The 20,696-nt window shown below is 41.8% G+C and overlaps 1 protein-coding gene and 1 pseudogene across 2 annotated transcripts in view; one reads left to right on the plus strand and one right to left on the minus strand.

The window, feature by feature from the left end:
• LOC309865763 (olfactory receptor 7G2-like) overlaps window positions 1-20,696 on the plus strand; it is a gene marked incomplete at both ends in the record, with an annotated part of 192,481 nt that overhangs the window by 19,754 nt on the left and 152,031 nt on the right. The window lies entirely within an intron of this gene.
• Window positions 445-20,008, minus strand: LOC309843276 (olfactory receptor 7D4-like; annotated as a pseudogene). The gene is made up of 2 exons: window positions 19,048-20,008; window positions 445-594 (listed from the first exon to the last, which is right to left on the minus strand). The product of its transcript is annotated as an olfactory receptor 7D4-like (transcript).

Below are 20,696 nucleotides of genomic sequence, written 5' to 3' on the forward strand. Positions count from 1 at the left end.
ACTGACTCCAAATATGTTTTCCTTATTACTCACACCCACTCTGTCCTTTGGCGAGAAAGGGGATTCCTCATGACCAAGGGAACCCCCAAAATCAAGAGGCCTCTCATTGCCAAACTTCTTGAGGCCCTCAATCACCCTACTGAAGTGGTTATTGTCCACTGCCATGGCCATCAGACCTCCAAGGACCCCATCTCTTTATGGAAAACAAGGCCGACTCTATTGCCCAATAAATGGCCTAAACTCCTCACCCCGCCCCTCCTATTCCTCAACACTCCCCACAGTCCCTCCTACACTGATGAGGAGATTCGGGTCCTTGAGACATTACATGGCAGGTAAGGCGACAGGGGAAGGTATTATGTCCATGACAAGATTGCCCTCCCAAATGGCCTAATCCACACCATCATTACTGACATCCACCAGTCTCTCCACATCAGTCCAAAGGCCCTATACCAATTTCTCCAACCTCTCTTTCACCACTCCCTCCCCCAAAAGACCATTAAGGATGTACACCAGACCTGCAGAACCTGTTCTGTGGTCAAAGCCCAGGGCAGCCTCTGCAGACCGGAACCCACCCCTCAGCTCCTTGGGCATCAGCTAGATGAGGACTGGCAACTTGACTTCACTCATATGCCTCAACACAAAACCTTCAGATACCTACCAACTCTCCTGGACACCTTCACAGGCTGAATAGAGACTTTCCCCACTTCTAGGAAACAGCAGATGTGGTTTCCATGATTCTCATTAAGCACATCATCCCAAGGTTTGGACTCCCTCGAACCCTACAATCAGATAACAGACCAGCCTTCATCTCCAGCATCACACAACAAGTCTCTGAGAGCCTCAACATTACCTGATACTTCATATTCCCTATCACTCCCAGTCCTCAGTTAAGGTCGAGAAGGCCAAAGATCTTCTCAAGGAGCAACTCACTAAACTCACTCTCGAAACTTGCCTCTCTTGGCCAAACCTTCTCACACTAGCACTCACCTGACTCAGGGCCTCTCCTCCCAGACCATCAAGACTCAGCCTCTTTGTATATGTGCTGCCAAAGCAAGCACAGGACTCAGCCCCTTTGAACACTTGGATGGCAGGCCCTTCCTGCTCAATCACAACCTCCCTGCCTCTCCTCCACCCCTCCTATCTTATCTGCCCTATCTGACTCTCCTACTAGCCCTTTTATGGGCTCTTGCAGATGCGACCATCCTCTGCTCTAACAGCTGGGGTGGAGACTTCCCCCGGCCCTAAATCCCAGGGACCAGGTTCTCCTACAAATATTTCACCCAAAGTCCTTACAACCCAGGTGGACCCACCCCCATACAAAGGTTATTCTTACAATTCCCACCACAGCAAAACTTCTGGGGCACAACCCGTGGGTACACATCTTCAGCCTAAAGTGACCTCCACCGCAGGATGGCTGGACTTCCCAGACCCTGGGGCCCATGTGGTTATGGATTTCCTGCACCACTTCTCCTCACCCTATTCCTTCTACCCCCTCATAGCCGCCACCGGTGACCCTGGGTTCAGGTGGCACTTCTTCCTAGTGGAAACTTGGATGGACCCATGTGATGAAGTTCTAGAACCTACGAGAGGTTCAGTGGGCTGAGATCCAGAGCCGATGGCCAAGAAAGAATTCTTGAGACATCTTTGGTGCAAAATGGTGGTTTATTAAAGCACGGGGACAATACCCATGGGCAGGAAGAGCTGCTGCTCCAGGTTGTGGGAGATGGCAGGTTATGTACCTTGCAATTGGGGGAAGGTGAGGGGAAGGGAGGTTTCAACGGAGCTTTCATATGCTAAAGAGGGCCTTCAAGGTGCTGAAATACCACAGGCCTTGCCCCTTGACCAGTGTTGTCTTTTGGCAAGCCATTCACATTTCTGCTATCAAGAGTCTTTGTTAGTGAGATTTGGGTTTAGAAGAAATTTAACTTTATTTAGGGCTTGAAGAACTGAGTTATTTGCCTCTGGAAATTTGTGCTATTGATAAGGTAACTTCTTTGTTTGTAGATCTCTAGGATGTTTGTAAACCAAGGGAGACTCCTGTCTTGTTGGGTGTGATCTCTGCAAGTTAACTATTTGTTTCTCATTTATGGCAGTCAGGGATGCCTGAGGAATGTCACACACATTACGGAGGGGAGAGCGGGTGGAGAGGGGGTGCAGAGTGCCAGCTTTTGCTTTGTTCTCAGCCAGGCTCCTGCTCCCTCATCAATCTGGGTATTTGTATCTTTTATTAGTTCTGTGACATTTTGTGATAGTCTGGGATGTACACACAATGTTCTGCTTTGATAATTGCGCATGTGCCACTCTTTGCTGCTGTCAGGACATCTAAGGCCATCCTATTTCGTAGGACTGCCTTGCGTATCTGTGAGATTTCTATATTAAGTAGGGAAATTAGCTGGAGTGGTGATAGTTTTAGTAATGCGCCCATGAATCCAGGCAAATCCTAAGGTACAGTGACCTATCCACCCTGGAGGAAGGAAGGGCCACAGGTTGGTTCCACATATCCAGTGGGTTCCGTTTGGAGCTAACCATCTAATGCCAGGTCACCTTGCCCAGTCAGCAGCAAACCAGTCAGTAGCCTGGAATACTATTACTTGGGAACACATTTCTAGTGATAGCCATCCTAGATATTGTGTGTTATTTGCCCAAGTATCATACGTATGATTTTTTTTGTTCCCAGCATAAAACTGCCTTTTGACTGAGCTGTCCAATTGTGGGCGTAAGCCACAGATATGTATCCCAGATTTGATATACACCATCCTTAGTATAGTGATAAGGAGGGTTTTGTAACTTAGGCCCATATTTGATTGGGGAGTTATGGCTTGACAGCAATCCCCTTTGCTTCCAAATAGCTCCATGGGCATGTAGTACCGGGAAGGCATATTTGGAGTCAGTGTTAATGTTTATTTTTAGGCTTTGGCAATTGCAAAGTGCTAGTGAGTACTATGGCATATCTAGCTTTTCTTATTTTTTTTTTAATGAAAACTACTGTTATCAGTAAACCAACTGTCATTCGTATTTTTAACAGGGGCATCTTAAATCTGGCCAAATAGAGTAAGCAAGATCAATAACCTCTGAACATTTTTGCTCTACAGAGAAAGAAGCACAACAGTCAGGTTCAGGCATATGGGTAACTAGGTTTAAAGTTTGACAAGTTTTAAGTATTATTTCTAGCATATCTGTAAGTATAGCCCAGTATTTAATAAGTTGGCCTCCATCATCCATTGGTGACAAATCTGAACCTGAAGTGAAGTCATTACAGTCAGGGACTGTTCCATAGTAGCTTTGAGGCTCTTTTTATGAGGAGGACTGTTCTATGCTTAGCCAAAGCATCTGTTTGCAATTGCACCTCAACAGAGGTGGCTTCTAGGATAAATATGACTAAGAGATGAAACCATTAAGTAGCCCTTTGAGTGGTCCAGCCTTAACAATATTCTGAATACAGAGGATCACTGGCAAGTGGGAGAAAACTTGTCTAGAGATAAGGGGAGTCCCCATGCATCATCCAATCAAAGAAAGTGGGGTCATCCATTATCTCCACAAGTCCATAGTTAATCCTATGGAGTGCGGTATGCTGGCTTTTAGGCAATTTCATTATTACAGCCATAAACAAGGTGTTAGTTAAGTTATACAATTGTAGGGGAATCAATCCCATTTTCCAGTTGTTTAATCATGTGCCATGGGGTTCTGCTAATATCCCCACAAATAAAAAAGCAAGAAGATCGTCTAAATGAGCTATTGTGTAACTCTTCTGAAGTTTACCTCAAATTGTTTAGCTTAGGTAAGCAAACATTTAAAGACAATCAAATCTAGAATTTATCATCCATAAAGGTGTTATTAAAACATAATTTTTCTCTCTAAAATAACCCTCATTTCTAGAGATAGCCAAATCAGGACTAATTCATTTGAGAAACCAGTCCAGTTTTAACGAACTTGGCCTATTATTTACATAAGCTCAGCAAGAACAGTTGAGTGTGATCATATAGATCTTTTAGAATCTGATTTTCTGGAACTTTTTATAAGGAATCTCTAGGCTGAACTTTTAGTAGCCTCTCTGGGCCAGAAGCCAAGCCACGTACTTGCCATGAGGCATGCCTGCAATACCTGTCGATTTGGGCAAATTCTTCTTCCTGAGGTTCCCAAAGTATCCTGCTAGGAAGTGACATTCTTTACTCAGCTGGTGAGGCTACTGGGAACTCTGTAAGCAAGGTATCAGGCCAACAGTCCCAAGGGGCTTTATGGCTCCAGGTTTCATAAAATCAATCTTAGTTCCTTAAAGCTGTGTGGTCATATCTGAGTCTTTTCAAATATGACATTCCAGTCAAAGCCTTGGTAAAATAACCCATGTTTCCAATGCTGTCCTGTTACAAGGAGAACAGATTCTTATTGAACTTATGCAAATGACTGATTGCCATGGAAGAAAAAATACTTACTTTTGATTTTCAGAGGGTTCAGATAGAGAGAAAAGTTGAATGCCTTGATTTGTTTACAAATCGATACTTTTACATCTCTTTAAGTTACAGATAACTTAAGAAAAAGTATCCCTAGTCTGGAAGAGCAAACATTAGAGAACCAGCAATGTTTAAAATAAGACAAAACTATAGTGTTTTAGTTCATTTAGTCCCATGTTACTTAATCTGGTGAATGCTTCTTTAGTTAGTTTTGGGAATCCTCACCCATTTCAGTTTTAGGATTTTCAAATATATCAAATATCTGTATTTGTCCTGAAAGTCCTTTATATGAATCTACTTGAAGATAAAACTCATTTTACAAGATAATTAAAACAATTATAAATGACAAAAACTCGGAATGGATATGGTTAGAGCTGATGAGACGAAAGTTTACACTTTAGCTGGCAAGGAAATCAGGTTATTTCTGTGACACATAACATTTCCATAATTACAATATCAAGTGATGATCTCTCAAAACATTAAAAATTTAGGAAGTGCATAGAATCTCTAGAAGTTATAGCATTTTCCAAATGTAACCCAAGGTTTATCATTGGTTCAGTAGTACTTCATGAGTAACTTTGCATACCAGAGGAAAGCCTGAGTTAAAGAGATTTACAACTTAAGTCTTGACAGCATTTGCTAAAATCTTATAAAGTACATGCCTATATATAATTAGGGATGTTAAACACCTGATAAAACAAAACATAGAAACTGGGTTTTCTGGGCAGGCAAAGAGAAAACCGTTTACATTTTCTTAACAGTGGATCAATTAACCTAAGAAAACTTCGTCCTTTTGAACAGAGACAATTTCAGTCCTATACCAATGTACCTTTAAAACCCATTCATTTCAATCTTAGTCTGTCCTGACCGTAGCTAAAATTCCTTTTCTGAAGATTTCTCTTCACAATCCTTCTACAACTTTCCTTTGCATTCAGGTTTTGTCCCAAGTCATTTCCTTCCAAACATACATCTCATTTAGGACAAAATCACCTTCTCTTACCCTCAACAAAATGTACTCCCATTCCTTAAATCCTTCTTACATATCATATACTTTTCCACAGAGTTATTTCCCTTATTTCCATCAGTCTTACAGTTAGCAGAATTTTGTACTTTTAGAAACACCTTAATCTCTAGTGAAGACTAAGTACTAACCAATTGTGAACTGTTACAACAGAATTCTTCAGATGGAAAATTTATGAATCAGTTAATCACAAAACATGTGATTTTGCATGTAAGAAGTAAGAAGTCAAAAGCAGTAAGAAGTCAAAAGCACAAACCTACATCCAGTAATTAATAACTTAGCATTTTATCCTGTTTGGTTAAGACCTAGATGTCCATAATTTAATTCCGTTTGTTATCCAAGCAAAACTTTAAACTTTCAGGTTACCAAAGACTTTGAAAGCTATCTCAGCAATTAGCCGTTAAAACATTGAGACAGACAATTAACCATCAGTTTAGTCATCTCTTTGCTAACAGATTTTAACAATAACACGAGCTTATTTGACCTTCAGTAAACTTCAATAGAATAAAAGCTTCACATTTACTGCTATAACTTCAAAGACACATCTATCTTAATTAAACCAACAAATTTAACTTAGTTCCAATACTGATTTATATTCCACCTGGGCCCACTCCACTTTGAATGTTTACCTGAGACACAGGTGGGGAGGTCCAGAGTGGGGAGTGTTAGGTCCAGGGGGTGCTCTTCTTGCTCCTTGACAGTGAAGAGAGAAGGAGCCATGGTGCATGATCTAGAGGCTAGTCATGCAGGCCGCACGCACTTTGGTGCAGAAACAAGAGAAAGGGGAAACAGGAAACAAAGTGCTGCCAGGAGACAGAGAAAAGATGCCCGGTTTTAGAGCTCATAAGCTCCAATAGAGGAGCAGATGCCATGCTTTCCCTCCAGCAAGTGGGGAGGGGTTAAGCAGTCCAAGTCGGGCCAGAGAAGACAGGGAAACTTCCCTGAAACAAAGAGAGTTTCGGCAGCTGCTTGGGAATATTCCTTATGGTCTCTGTCTTGAGTTAGACTAACCCCAGTTGGCTCCAGTTATAGCCACTAACATGGGAAGTAAGTGAGGGAGAAGCCCTCACATCTATTAGGAGAAACAGAGAGAGATAAAGTCAGAGTCCACTTTGCTAGGGATGGCCCAGCAACCTGGGTTTACTAGAAGAAGGCTTATTTATGTAATTACCATCCAATATGTCAGGAGGAAGTTTACTAGCTGACTCATTCAGGCAAACACACTCTACAAAACCCCTTAGTCTGGGGTCCTGGTGTAGAGCAATGAAGGCCTAGGTATGAGCAATGAAGGTATCCTAGGTCCATTTGCCCTGTTTCCTGCAGATGAGAGCTAACTGATAGATCCCACTGAGGCCATGCAGTGTTACAGAAGCTCAGTTCTTTCCTAAATTTTGCAATCCAAATTATTTCCAGTGGGTTAAAAGGCACCCTAAGGTAGAATCCTTGGGAACTGAAAAAGCCTACTGAGGCCATGCTTCCAGAAAAGTAAAAAAGGTCCATTACCAAATCCCCTGACTCCTGGGTGGCATCCCACGCAGGATATGTCAGAGGTTCCCATGTGTCAAAAGCGACCAGAGGCATCCCTCAACAAAAATCGCTATTGATCACTATCCTGCCTTCCCTAGGAAGGCATTCCTGCCATAAAATGTCCTGGAGGGGTGCCGGCATCCCTCCCCCTCCTCATCGCATCCTAGGCTGCTGATGGGTGCCTGGTGAATGGACCAAAACACTGTACCATGCCATGCCATCGTCTGTCTTGAAGACTGCATACTGTTTCGCCATTTTAACCCATGGAAATATTAGAAAAGTTTGGCAAGGGGAAATTACCCAATTTCATAGCTTTAAGTAGTCTGTAGAAGACAATGACAAAAAACAGTAAAGACTAAAATCCATCATGGTCTATGCGACATTCCAACACATGTGGTCCTTACAGCCAACTTCCTCAGGAAATGGTCCCGGTTGCATTTTAATTCAATTGGGTACTGGTTTGGGCCAGCTCCCAGTGGAGGTCTCTCAGCCAGAAGTGGCTAGACCAGGGATGTGGAAGGAATCACATTAGATTAATCAGGAGGAAACCTCACATGGGAGTCTTAAGATTGGCAGCCGTCCTGGTGACTTAGGTGGCTGTCCCGGGCCTAAGAGAGACAACCTTATATAAGAACAGGAATAAAGAGAGGGTATCAAGTTTCTGGGTTTTATTGCCATTCTGGCCAGGGTACTAACTTACAGCCAAAAGGCAGACACTCTCCTTCCCGTAGAGCAGCCTTGGGCTAGAGGATTACAGCCTGACCAATTGACATGCAAGTGTTTCAATAAGACCATACTCCTTGAAAAGCCTCTGAAATGAGACTAAAGGAAAAGTAGAGATAAAGTACTCACCAATTTTGCACTGAAGCTCAGAGTCCAAATGTAAAGACTCACAGCCCCACGTTGGGCGCCATAGGATGAAGTTCTAGAACTGAGCTGAGGTTCAGTGGGCTGAGGTCCAGAGCCAATGACCAAGAAAGAATTCTTGAGACATCTTTGGTGCAAAATGGTGGTTTATTAAAGCACGGGGACAGTACCTGTGGTCAGGAAGAGCTGCTGCTCCAGGTTGTGAGAGATGGTAGGTTATGTACCTTGTAGTTGGGGGAAGGTGAGGGGAAGGGAGGTTTCAACGGAGCTTTCATATGCTAAAGAGGGCCTATAAGGTGCCTGGATACCACAGGCCTTGCCCCTCGACCAGTGTTGTCTTTTGGCAAGCCATTCACATTTCTGCTATCAAGAGTCTTTGTTAGTGAGATTTGGGTTTAGAAGAAATTTAACTTTATTTATTTATTTTTTAAGATTATTTATTTATTTATTTGACAGAGAAAGATCACAAGTAGGCAGAGAGGCAGGCAGAGAGAGAGAGAGAGAGAGAGAGGAGGAAGCAGGCTCCCTTCTGAGCAGAGAGCCCGATGCGGGACTTGATCCCAGGACCCTAAGATCATGACCTGAGCCGAAGGCAGCAGCTTAAACCACTGAGCCACCCAGGCACCCAGAAATTTAACTTTATTTAGAGCTTGAGGAACTGAGTTATTTGCCTCTGGAAATTTGTGCTATTGATAAGGTAACTTCTTTGTTGTAGATCTCTAGGATATTTGTAAACCAAGGGAGATGCCTGTCTTGCAGGATTGTGATCTCTGCAAGTTAACTATTTGTTTCTCACTTATGGCAGTCAGGAATGTTACACACATTACCAAGGGGAGTGGGTGGAGAGGGGGTGTAAGATGCCAGCTTTTGCTTTGTCTTTAGCCAGCCTCCTGCTCCCTCATCACATGGGGATACCACACAGTCTAGTCAGCTGGTCACCACAGATTGCCAGCCCGTAGGGTGCCAGCCTTAACAGAAATGGCCATCCTCACTACCAACCCCCCTGACAGAAAAGGGCTGTATTTCTTCCCCTGGTCATCAGGGTCTCCTTAGCGTCTTCCTTAGTGGCCACCAGACTGGGCACCGGGGCCCTAGCCCACTCCATAGATGCTACCCAAGATTTATCCAAACAGCAACAGCCATCAAGGCCTCAGCCAAGTCTTTGGCATCCCTACAGCAACAGATTACCTCAGTGGCCCAGGCTCACATATGTGAGGTTTCCAGAGTCACTGTCAACCAGCTCCTCCTGCATCCCTGCTCCCACCTGCCCACATCTGAGGAACCCTATGAGGAGGCCCTCTGCCAGCAGGAAGTAGCCAGATCTGAATTGCCACCCCTGTTACACCAAAAAAGTCAGAATGTTGGGTCGGTGGCCCTGGGAATGCAGGTGGAGCAATAAAATGGCCACCAGACCTCCATCTTCCCCCTACCCAGGACTTTCTTGCCAGAAGGACATCTGTCAAGGACACGCCACTTTGAGTAAATGGAAACTTATGTGAGAAACAGAAACCAGCCACTTTGGACTTTCCAACACACGACCTCTAACCTTACCAAGTATGGTCATGAGTCCCCACCTGGCCTTGGCCCAATAAAAGCTCACTGAACCCCTTCCTGGGTGCAGCTTCCCTGACTCTCCTCTCCTGAGTCATGGAACCTTGCCTTGTGCCTATCTCACCTGGTGTTGTGTGTATCTCGCCTGTAAAACCTTACAAGATAGACTTTTAAATAAAATTAAATCACATGAAAATTCTAAAAATGAGGGAAAAAACCACGATGGGCTTTGAAACAACAAAGGATGTGGAAAAGATATCTGCTCTCCCATGTTCATTATAGTATTGTTCACGGTAGCCAGAATACGGAAACAACCTAAGTGCCTGTCAAAGGATGAATGGATAAATAAGGTGTATATATACATATATACATGTATATATACATGTATATACATACACATAATGAAATATTATTCATCCATGAGAAATAAAGATATTTGCAGCAACGTGGATGGGCCTAGAGTAATTTGCAACAATGTAGATGGACCTAGAGGTATAATGTTAAGTGAAATAAGTCAATCAGAGAAAGACAAATACCATTTGATTTCACTCATATGTGAAATTTAAGAAACAAAACAAAGGAACAAACTAAAAAAAAAGAGACAAACAAGAAAACAGTCTCTTTAAATACAAAGAGAACAAACTGGTGTTTGCCAGAGGAGAGGTAGATAAGGGGATGGGTGTAATAGATACAGGGGATTAAAAGTACACTTTTATCTTGGTTAGGTTTTGTTTTGGGCATTGTCTCTAAGTCCTAGAGATCTAATACACAGTATAGTGAATAAAGACAGCAGTCCTATATTATAATCATCAAATCTATTAAGAGATTAGAACTTAATTATTCCAACCACTAAACAAAAAGGGTAAATATATAACATGATAGAGGTGCTAGTTATTGCTGCATTGGCATCATATTAAAATGTATAAATATAAATATGAATTTCTAAATATAAATTTATAAATATATATATCTATATATATAAAATATCAAATTAACTGAACTGGGCAGCATCCTAGGAGCTCTAAGAAGCTATACAAAATGAAAGACTTTTATAGGCAGAAGGGAGTAGGGACAAGGCAGCTATACTAAGCAAAAAAGTGGCTTGGGGGCGCCTGGGTGGCTCAGTGGGTTAAGCCGCTGCCTTCGGCTCGGGTCATGATCTCAGTGTCCTGGGATCGAGTCCCGCATCGGGCTCTCTGCTCAGCAGGGAGCCTGCTTCCTCCTCTCTCTCTCTCTCTGCCTACTTGTAATCTCTCTCTGTCAAATAAATAAATAAAATCTTTAAAAAAAGAAAAAGTGGCTTGGGTATTGCAAGGTTATTTTCCCTGTAAGGGGTGGCAGGGGCCCCACCAGGCAGGTCACTTAACTAGTGCAGATGAGGTGATTTTAATTATCTATTTTAAAATTCCATTTCTGAGACAGCTGATTATTTAAATCTCTGGTTACATGAGGCTTGGTATAAGTGATTTCATTTTGTTTTTGTTGTTTGTTTTTAAAGAATATAAAAAACAAGGGGCACCTGGGTGGCTTAGTGGGTTAAAGCCTCTGCCTTCAGTTCAGTTCATGATGCCAGGGTCCTGGGATCAAGCCCCACATTTGGCTCTCTGCTCGGCAGGGAGCCTGCTTCCTCCTCCTCTCTCTCTGTCTGCCCCTCTGCCTACTTGTGATCTCTGTCTGTCAAATGAATAAATAAAATCTTTAAAAAAGAATACCAAAACAAAAAGTAAAAGTTGAAATACAGTGGAGTCATTTATGTCAAGGTATTTTCAAATGGACCTGGGAAGCCATTAAGGAGAAGGGCTTATACTCCTCCTTGAAGGTAGAATTGTAAAAATTCCAAAATTTTTACACCTGCCTGAACACCTGTGACATGTTATAGTAATACAGTTTTGCTTAGTGACAGCCTTAGCAGTGAGCATTCTCTTTTTGCTGTAATAAGCCCTGACTTTTTCTTGGTGGTGGAACACTATTTGGGTTGCTACTAAAATTTGTGTACCCAAATTGCAATTCTTTGATCCCAAATACATACTTCGGCTTCATTATTGCCTCCTGGCAATTTTAGATTGACAAAAAAGACAGCAGTTCAATAGGCAGAAAAGTATTTGATAATCTTTAATAGCCATTGCTGTAGGTGGTGGTGTGTATGTGGGAAAGAGGGAGAGGATGCAGGCTCTGGAGCTAGAAAAATAAGGATTTATCTTTAAAATGATAAATCATGAAACACCTGGGTGGCTTGACCTGCTTTCAGCTCAGGTCATGATGTCAGGGTCCTGGAATCGAGTCCCGCTTCAGGCTCCTTGCTCAGACAGAAGCCTGCTTCCTCCCTCTGCCTGCAGTTGCCCCTGCTTGTGTCCCCCCACCCCTGACAAATAAATAAATAAAATCATTAAAAAATAAAATAAAACAAAATGATAAATCATAATGATTTTTAAATGAGAGAAATGGCCAACTGAACATGGTACATCAAGAAATGACTAATGAGCATGCAAGGGCTGCTGCAATGAACCATGAGCTTTTACTAGTATTCTGATAATTCAAACAAAGACAAAGAGAGGGAATAGAAGCGTTGTAAAGCAAAAGACAGATGTATCATTGTTTGTAGAAAATATTTTGGCAATGGAGAACCCTCAGACCTCAGAAGGAGCAGCCCCAAGGTGCAGCCCCAAGCGCCATCATCAAGCATTTCAACAAATCCCTTCAGGCCATTGATTTCATTTTAGCATAAGATTCACATGGGTGGCTTATTAAAGGCAAATGGCTGGGCTTGACCCTGGAGTTTCTGATTTAGTAGATCTGGGATGAAAGTCAAGAATTTACACGTCTAACAAGCTCTCAGGAGATGCAGAAGCTGCTGATCTGGAGACACTTTGAAAGACATGGCTCTGGTTTGTGTCCCTAATGATCTGGCCTAGTAAAAGTTTTTCTCCACTGCTTACATGTCCTCCACCCAACCCCACCCTGAGCCTTTACGAGGCTACCGAGACTTTTTAAAATGGCATCAGGGAAATCCCTGGTAGTCCTGGCTCTTTCTCCTACAGTGACTTTCCCCCAGAAATTTCAAGGAGATGATCTAGGCAGGGAATTCACCACCCATGTCTCTGGGCGGCCCAACATGATCTGCCTTGGAGACACCCAGAGCTTATTCAAAGTTTCCAGGAACTTGGAGGCTGAATTCTCAGAGCACCCCATTAAATAAATTGTTCTACTGTCAAGTACTTTTTAGACAATTAAGATCAAAAGAATAATAGAAATGAAATTATCTTCCTCTTTTGTTACCCCAAAAATAGCTATGTAGAGAGGCAAATTTCTTTCCTTCATTTATTCCTTCTTTACTAGGTACATCCAAACATGGGCAGTCAACAAGAGCATGCTCCTGGAGGTTAAAAAAGCTTTACCTATTTACAAAGGATATATGGTCCTATAAAAAAATAATAAATAATAAAACTAAATAAATAAATAAGCACCATCTTATTGTAAGGGCCTATTTAGCCAGAGCAGCTTCATCTTGGTTGAACAGCCATTTTGTTGTTTATGCAGTAAAACTTAAACTGACCCTGCCCATCCCCCCAGGGGACTTACTTAAAAGCAGTACAGGAAACCAGTCTCAGGTAACAGAACCCAAATACAAGGGTGGATCAGGCCAGGTAGAGACATCCAATCAGTGGGACACACATACTGTCTCCCTAAATACCAAGGAGTGTGGGCTCCACCTTTTGGGCGCCAATTCTGACCAAGGTGATAGGCTAGTTCAAATAGCTACTATGGGGTGAATTATAGTTCAACTGGCCACAAGTGTGTGACCTAGCATGGCTGTGCATTTTTCTCTGTGTGTTACAATCTCATTGGCCAACTGTGTGTGGCCAGGCTCAACCACATGTTCTATAAAAGTTAGTCTGTAAGGCAGGGGGGGGGGTCTCCCTCTCCGTAAGAGGCAGCCCAGAATGGTCAGTTTGATTCTCGATGCTTGGCACGAAATAAAGCTTTGCCTGTCTTTTGCTTTGTATCAATCTCATTCCTTTGATTACGGACCCAACATTATTTTCTTGGGATTAAAAAAAAAAAAAAAAGATACTACCCTAATTCTCACCTCCCCTTCTTCACAGGATTTAATTTCAAAGTTAGGAGTTTCTCCCTGATGTGTGTGCTAATGTTACAAAGAACCCAGTAGATGGGGTGCCTGAGTGGCTCAGGCTATTGAGAGGCTGCCTTCAGCTGGGGTCATGATGCCAGGAGTCCCACATAGGGCTCCCTGCTCAGTGGGGAGCCTGCTTCTCACTCTTCCTCTGTCTCTCAGCTCATGCTCTCACTCTCTCTCTCTATCTCAAATAAATAAAACATTAAAAACAAACAAACAAAAAACCCCACAAAAAACCCCAGCAGAGTTGACCTGCAGAATACCATTTTAACAAAAATGAAATGCAGGAGAAATAAGGTCTCTATTTCAAGAGAAAGAATGTAGTCATTAGTGACATTGATCCTGAAAAACCAAGCATTTAAAGAGTGAAAATACCCCCTTAGAATTTACTGGGCACCTGAGTTCTCTGCAGACCTTAGGGAGAGAAATTGTGATGGAGGTGGAAAGATTTCCAGATTAGTTGGTTAAACAGACAGTGAACAATGAGGGAAACAGAAGTAGCATGTATAGACCAAATCTGAAGTTTGGAGCAATGCTCCAAGGAGACTACAGGTCTATGAGTGAGTTATATTTCTACTGAAGGAAATGGGCATGTGGAACATTCCCATGTTATTGGAAATTATAACATTACATTCAGACATAGGAATATATGAGATTAAAAAAGACAAATGAAGCATAAGTTCCCCCCAAAGTTATAAAGGGATGGGATTCAAAGCTCAGGTGAAGGTTTTTAAGAGGCAGTCATTAATAAAATAATTATACAAGTAATTATTTAATTACAGTGGTGGCTAATGGGGTGAATAGCATTGTGTTCAGTGAGAACATATATCTGGTGGGGCCCATGTAATGAGAACTGAAGGTTTTGGATAGGATTCAGCCAGGCATTTGCTTAGCTAACTTGACTCTCACAACAGGAATGTCTCACTCTCCTTACAGGTAGTTGACTTATATGACTAACTGCACAGACAGAACATCACCAGACCAATCATTTGGCCTCCAAAATAATGATACTAATGGGGTGTTCTTTGGGCCCTTCAACCTCTTTCTAAAATGTTTTATCTTCCCCCAAAATGTTGCTTCTCTGTTATCCCATCTCTTTGAAAGCTAACTCCATTAACTTCTGCACTCATGGAATTGTTTTACTCCAGTGTTCTCAGCTGGCCTGATTTTGACTCCTCTGAGACAAATTCTGGTTATCACAACACAGTGCTAGCATCTAGTGGGTAAAGCTCAGGGATGCTGTTAAACATCATAAAATTAGAGAACAGCCTCCTATGACAAACAATACAGACCCCAAATGTCATTTTTTGGTTGAGGCTGAGAAACCCTGGTCTAAACAGTAGAGGAATAATATTAAAAATTTTATCAAAACTCCCAATCATTCCGTATTATTTTAATAATGACATTGAAAGTATCATTATAAAATAGACCTCATTTTTTTCTTTTTTTTCCTTTTGTGCTGCTTAATGTTTTTTTATTGTGGTTAGATTAGGTTCATATGACATAAGATGTGCCATTTTAGACATTTTGAAGTGCACATTCCTACACACTTGTATGAGTGCATTCACATTGTTGGGCCACCATTAATTACCATCATCCATCTCCAGAATTTCTTCATCTTCCCAAATTGAAGCTTTGTATCCATTAAACACTAACCTTCTATTTCCTCCCTTCTTCCAGTCCTTGACAACCACCATTCTAGTTTCTGTCTTTGTGAGTTTGACTACTCTTGGTACCTCATATAAGTGGAATCCTATAAAATTTATCCATTTGCAATATCTTAATTTCAACATTCTCAATTTTCAAAACCTGAACTCCTGATGTCCAATTTCCTTTCATATTTATTCCACCATAGCCCTCCTTATCTCAATGAATGCAATTTGATTCTTTCATGGTTCAGGCTCCAAACCCTGGAGCCAACCTTGACTCCTCCCTTTATCTCATACTCATGTCCTGACAGACAACATATCCTCTTGGTTCTACCTTCTGAGCATAGCCCTAAGGACCACTTCTCAACCCTTACACTACTAGCACCACCCTGGCTGTAGCTATATGTATCTCATCTGCTTGCTGCTCTCAGCCCCAAGCAGGCATCCTCACACCTTGAAACCCATTCTCAACTCAGCAGCTAGGATGATCTTTGAAGTCCTAAGTCTTATGGTGTCATGCATCTGCCCAAAGCCCTTCAGTATCTCCTCACATCACTCAGAACAAATGAAAGCAAAAGTTTTTCAAAGTTAGGGAAAGACTCACATGACCCCTGTGGAAACCTGTCTTCCTCTTGCATTATGATCCCATTCTCCACTCCAGACACATCCTCGCCAGTGAAAGTCCCACCTCAGCGTCTTTGCCATTAATATTACTATCTGTCCAGAGCACTCCACCCCTAGATGTGCATTCACCTTCTTCACAAATGTAATGTGTACTCAATGATATTTATTATGAACAGGATTTTTAATAGGACAATCCATTCTTCCCATACACCTGTACCTATTTATCCTTGCAGTGAAGCTAAAATATGACTGAGATATAGCTAAAATATGACTGACATAAAATATGACTGACATAGGACAACCCACTCTTCCCATACACCTGTACCTATTTATCCTTGCAGTGGTTGAAGCAAAAATATGACTGACACAGTAAAAACTCAGTAAACAATAAATGTTGTTCTAAAGGGGCTGCTAAAAACATTGTTTGCTGACCACAGTTGATTGGCCCAATCTGGAAAGAGAACATATTTGTGCAGATCAGAATAATTTCCTCAGATTTTTCCCCTCTTTTTCCCTTTTTCTTCCTTCCTTCTTTCCTTCCTCTTCTCTTCTTTCTTTCTTTCTTCTTTCTCTCTTCCTTCCTTCTTCCTTTCCTTTCTTCTTTTTGGCACATGGGTAGCCAAAGTAATTCCAGTTCTTAAATAGTACAGCTGTGAGGTGTGAGTTGTGAGAGCTGCTGGCCTCTATGTCTCCGTTTGAAAGTGGCCAGTTTGGGTGCCTGGGTGGCTCAGTGGGTTAAGCCGCTGCCTTCGGCTCAGGTCATGATCTCAGGGTCCTGGGATCGAGTCCCGCATCGGTCTCTCTGCTCAGCAGGAAGCCTGCTTCCCTCTCTCACTCTCTCTCTCTCTCTCTGCCTGCCTTTCCATCTACTTGTGATTTCTCTCTGTCAAATAAATAAATAAAATCTTTAAAAAAAAAGAAAAGAAAGTGGCCAGTTTAAGAAACCAAAACTGATAGCCCGAAAGGAAATCCTCATGGTGTTTGAGTCCCAGTATCTAGTGTGTGTCCAGCTGAGCCTCTGCTTGGTTTTGTTCAGATGAATCAGAGAATTCTCTTCTATCACTTGTTGTCTAAGTTCACCTGTCTAGTACAACCTTATCTTTATGTGTGACAGGACCATGAGATGATCATACCCACTGAAAATCAGCAAGGAGTGCTGTGACAGATTCCATATCCTCAGCTCAAGTCCTTATCAACTAATTGGTGGCAAATTCTAGATCACACATCTCCTGTGGTAAGCTAACTAATAGCCTCGCAAAAATGTCCAGGTACCAATCTTCAGAATTTGGGAATGTGTTACTTTAGATGACAAAAGGCACTTTGTAAGTACTGTTAAGTTAAGGATCTTGAGATGGGAAATACACCCTGAATTATCTGGGTCAACTCAATGTAATCATCAGGGTCTTTCCAAAAGGAAGCAGAGATCCTGATACAGATTTCAATCCAGAATCTGGGATCGTGACCTGAGCTGAAGGCAGATGCTTAACTGAGCCATCTAAATGCCCCAATAAAAATATTTTTTAAATAAAAATTTAAAGAATTTTTAAAAATTCCTCAGGGTGGGTATGAAACTTTTACTTTTGTTTTCAATAGGATTTGAACACAAATATCATGCTCACCACTCTATGTTGTAATCATTTGGTTCCCTCCTCAATGTGTACACAGCAGAAAATAAATTCACAATGGATTAGACTTAATGGAATCAAAGTGAATTGAAGCCACATCAAATTAGTCTTTTCTCTCTAACAAACTTTAATTTTTGAATAATTTTAAGTCCTAACTATGTTCTCAATACTTAGCACCTTTTGTTTCTTCTCCAAAAGTTTCTCCTTTCCTGATGTTGTTTTGATACATTATAGGTGTTACCACTTGCCTTAGTTTCTTATTCTGGGTTCACAGAGAAGCCGATGCTGAGCCAAGAATTTATGTGCAAGCACTTTATTGGAAGGAGCAAGGAATATGGAACATGGGTAAGAGAGAGAGAAGTGACACATGGAAGAAAATACATCAGTTAATTTTATATTAAGTCAGCTTCCACAGTGAATGAGAGAGTTTTCATCCTGTGGGGAAATTCTGGAAAATGCTACAAAATACAAACCTCAGAAATATCCTAGACAATGAGTGAAAGACATAATAAACCTCATAATTCTCCATCAAGGGCTGTTTTGTGGGGGCATAATTCCCTGGTATTTTTGCCATGGCTATTGGGCAAAGTTGGTGCTGACTGAGGCTGGCATTTGGCAGTCATGTGGTGGACATGTAGGGAGGATCCCTACAGGGAGAAATGTGGACAGCATCTACCACTCCATCCTTCACTGAACACTCAATTCTATGAACATTCTTCTCAGATGAGCTAAGTTCTGAACACATTCTACATGTGTGTAAATACCATTCTTGATGACACCTCCAGAGAGTCCCAGAAAAAAAAATTAAACCATGTGAGAGAATAACTCTTATTCTATTGTATTGATCATCGCATGTTTTAGGATATTAGAGGGTGTATCTTAAAATTGCATATATGAGAAATAAAAGTCAAGTAAAAGAAGGAAAGAGAGGAAGGAAGGAAAAGTGGAAGGATCACAAGGAATTGAAATACATCTCAGGTTTCCAAGGCAGCATATTGCTATGAATATAATCATGGAAATCTAGATTCTTATTTTGAAGTTGAAAATCACATCACTGTTCATATAAAAAGTAGAATAGAAACTCCGTGCCAGCCAGCCAGGTTATAATCCAACTCAGTTTCACTCTCTTCTTTTGAGAAGTCAGGTGAATGAGGGGAAATGTCTTCAGGACACATTTTCAAGGTGATGTAAAGTCAAACATGTGAAGGAACAAAGAGGCACAGTTCTGATATGGCAAACACTTTGGTATGATCATGCATGCATGATTTCATTCCATTTCTTGTGGGGAAAACAAGCACACAAATAAATGAAGGTGAAGAACCTTAATGTTTTAGAGGATAATTTTGGGGGCAACCACAGCAGCTCAATAGGACAGGTAGTTTAAGCCTAAAGTTAGAAATCATAAGAATTGCTACAAGAAAGCTTGACAAACATGGAATTTTATGGACAACATATAGAGAAGACAAGTGAGAAAGTTCTTTGGAGGGATTGCTGAGGAGAGACTAATACAAAAACAAATAAAAGAGAATTGATGGGAGCTTTGGGAAATGGATAAATCAAACATGTCTATGAGAAGAGAAGAAGACAGATTGAAGGTCACATTTCCCTTTGCAGCCCCCAATGTCCACTTGGTTCTGAGGCAAGTGGCCCATAATGGACATGAAGCTGCTCTGATGAGCCTTCTCAGGGCTCCCTTCACATCCTTGTTCCTCAGACTGTAGATGAAGGGGTTCAGTATGGGGGTGACCACAGTGTACATCACTGAGGCAACCGAGCTTCTCTGGGAAGAATGGGTCACAGCAGATGTGAGGTAGACCCCCACGCTTGTGCCATAGAACAAAGAGACCACAGAGAGATGAGACCCACAAGTAGAAAATACTTTATACTTGCCCTCAGTGAAGGTCATCCTCATTAAGGATGAGACATTCTGAGATTTTGAGAAGAGGATCCCAGTGAGGGAAAACATGCACAACAGGGCAGTGGCAACACACAAGCAGATGTTATTGATGAGGGTGTCAGAGCAGGCCACCTTGAGAATCTGAGCCAGTTCACAGAAGAAATGTGGAAGTTCCAGCCTGGACAGAAAGTCAACCATCCTACCAGTAGAATATGAATCAGGGAAACCAAGAAAATGGTGAGCCAACAAATCAGAACCAGGAGGACACAGAGTCGTGGGTTCATGATGACAGAGTGGTGCAAGGGGTGGCAGATGGCCACATACCTGTCATAAGCCATCACCGTCAAGAGGAAATCATCCATTCCAGCAAAAACCATAAAAAAATACACCTGAGTGATGCATCCTATATAGGAAATATCTTTGCTGTGTGCCTGGATGTTCAGCAGCATCTTGGGGATGGTGGTGGAGGTGAAACAGATGTCAACAAGGGACAGGTTGGAGAGGAAGAAGTACATAGGGGTGTGGAGATGGGGGTCAAAGAGAATAGCCAGGATAATGAGCAGGTTTACCAGCACAGTGACCAGGTACATGGACAAGAACAAGCCAAAGAGGAGAGGCCCAGAAAAAGGAACACTGATACTTCTGTCTTGTTTCCTGCTCCCATGTAGCTGGTGTGTTGGCTGGAGAAGGAGACAAAAGCAACCTTCAATGAACAGCCAGCTGGCACTTCCTAGGATTTACCTTTGATCCCATTTTTCATGGACACTCTTTACCCTTCATTAGTCCTTCCAATGCCAGTGATCCACTCATTGAAGTGGTGGCCCATTTCCATTCTAAATGTGCATAATTATTCAGACTATCTTTGACTTGGCGGAAATCTTTCTCTTTTTATCTGGTACTTACTGGTTCTAATTCTTCTATTCAAATCTGTGATTATAAAATGGTTTCTTCCTTGAGATGATCTTCCAAAATAATTGAAGACATTTAAGATCGTTGATAACTTTCTTTATTCTGATAACCCTATCCTAATGATTAAGATAGGTTTTCAACTTAAATAACCTTTACTCTGCAACCTGGTGTGTCCTACTGATGTCATAGTTAACTCTCAAAAAGTCTTTTCTCCCCCAAAAATGTGTTTAGTGCTATTGCCTTTTTAAAATAATGATTCAAAATGCTTTTGTGCTACAAAAGTTGGGTGTATATGGACCACATCTTCCTTATCCATTCGTCCGTTGAAGGGCATCTTGGTTCTTTCCACAGTTTGGCAAACGTGGCCATTGCTGCTATAAACATTGGGGTACAGATGGCCCTTCTTTTCACTACATCTGTATCTTTGGGGCAAATACCCAGGA

This window comes from Mustela nivalis (assembly GCF_964662115.1).
Source record: "Mustela nivalis genome assembly, chromosome: 1".
Taxonomy (NCBI): domain Eukaryota; kingdom Metazoa; phylum Chordata; class Mammalia; order Carnivora; family Mustelidae; genus Mustela; species Mustela nivalis.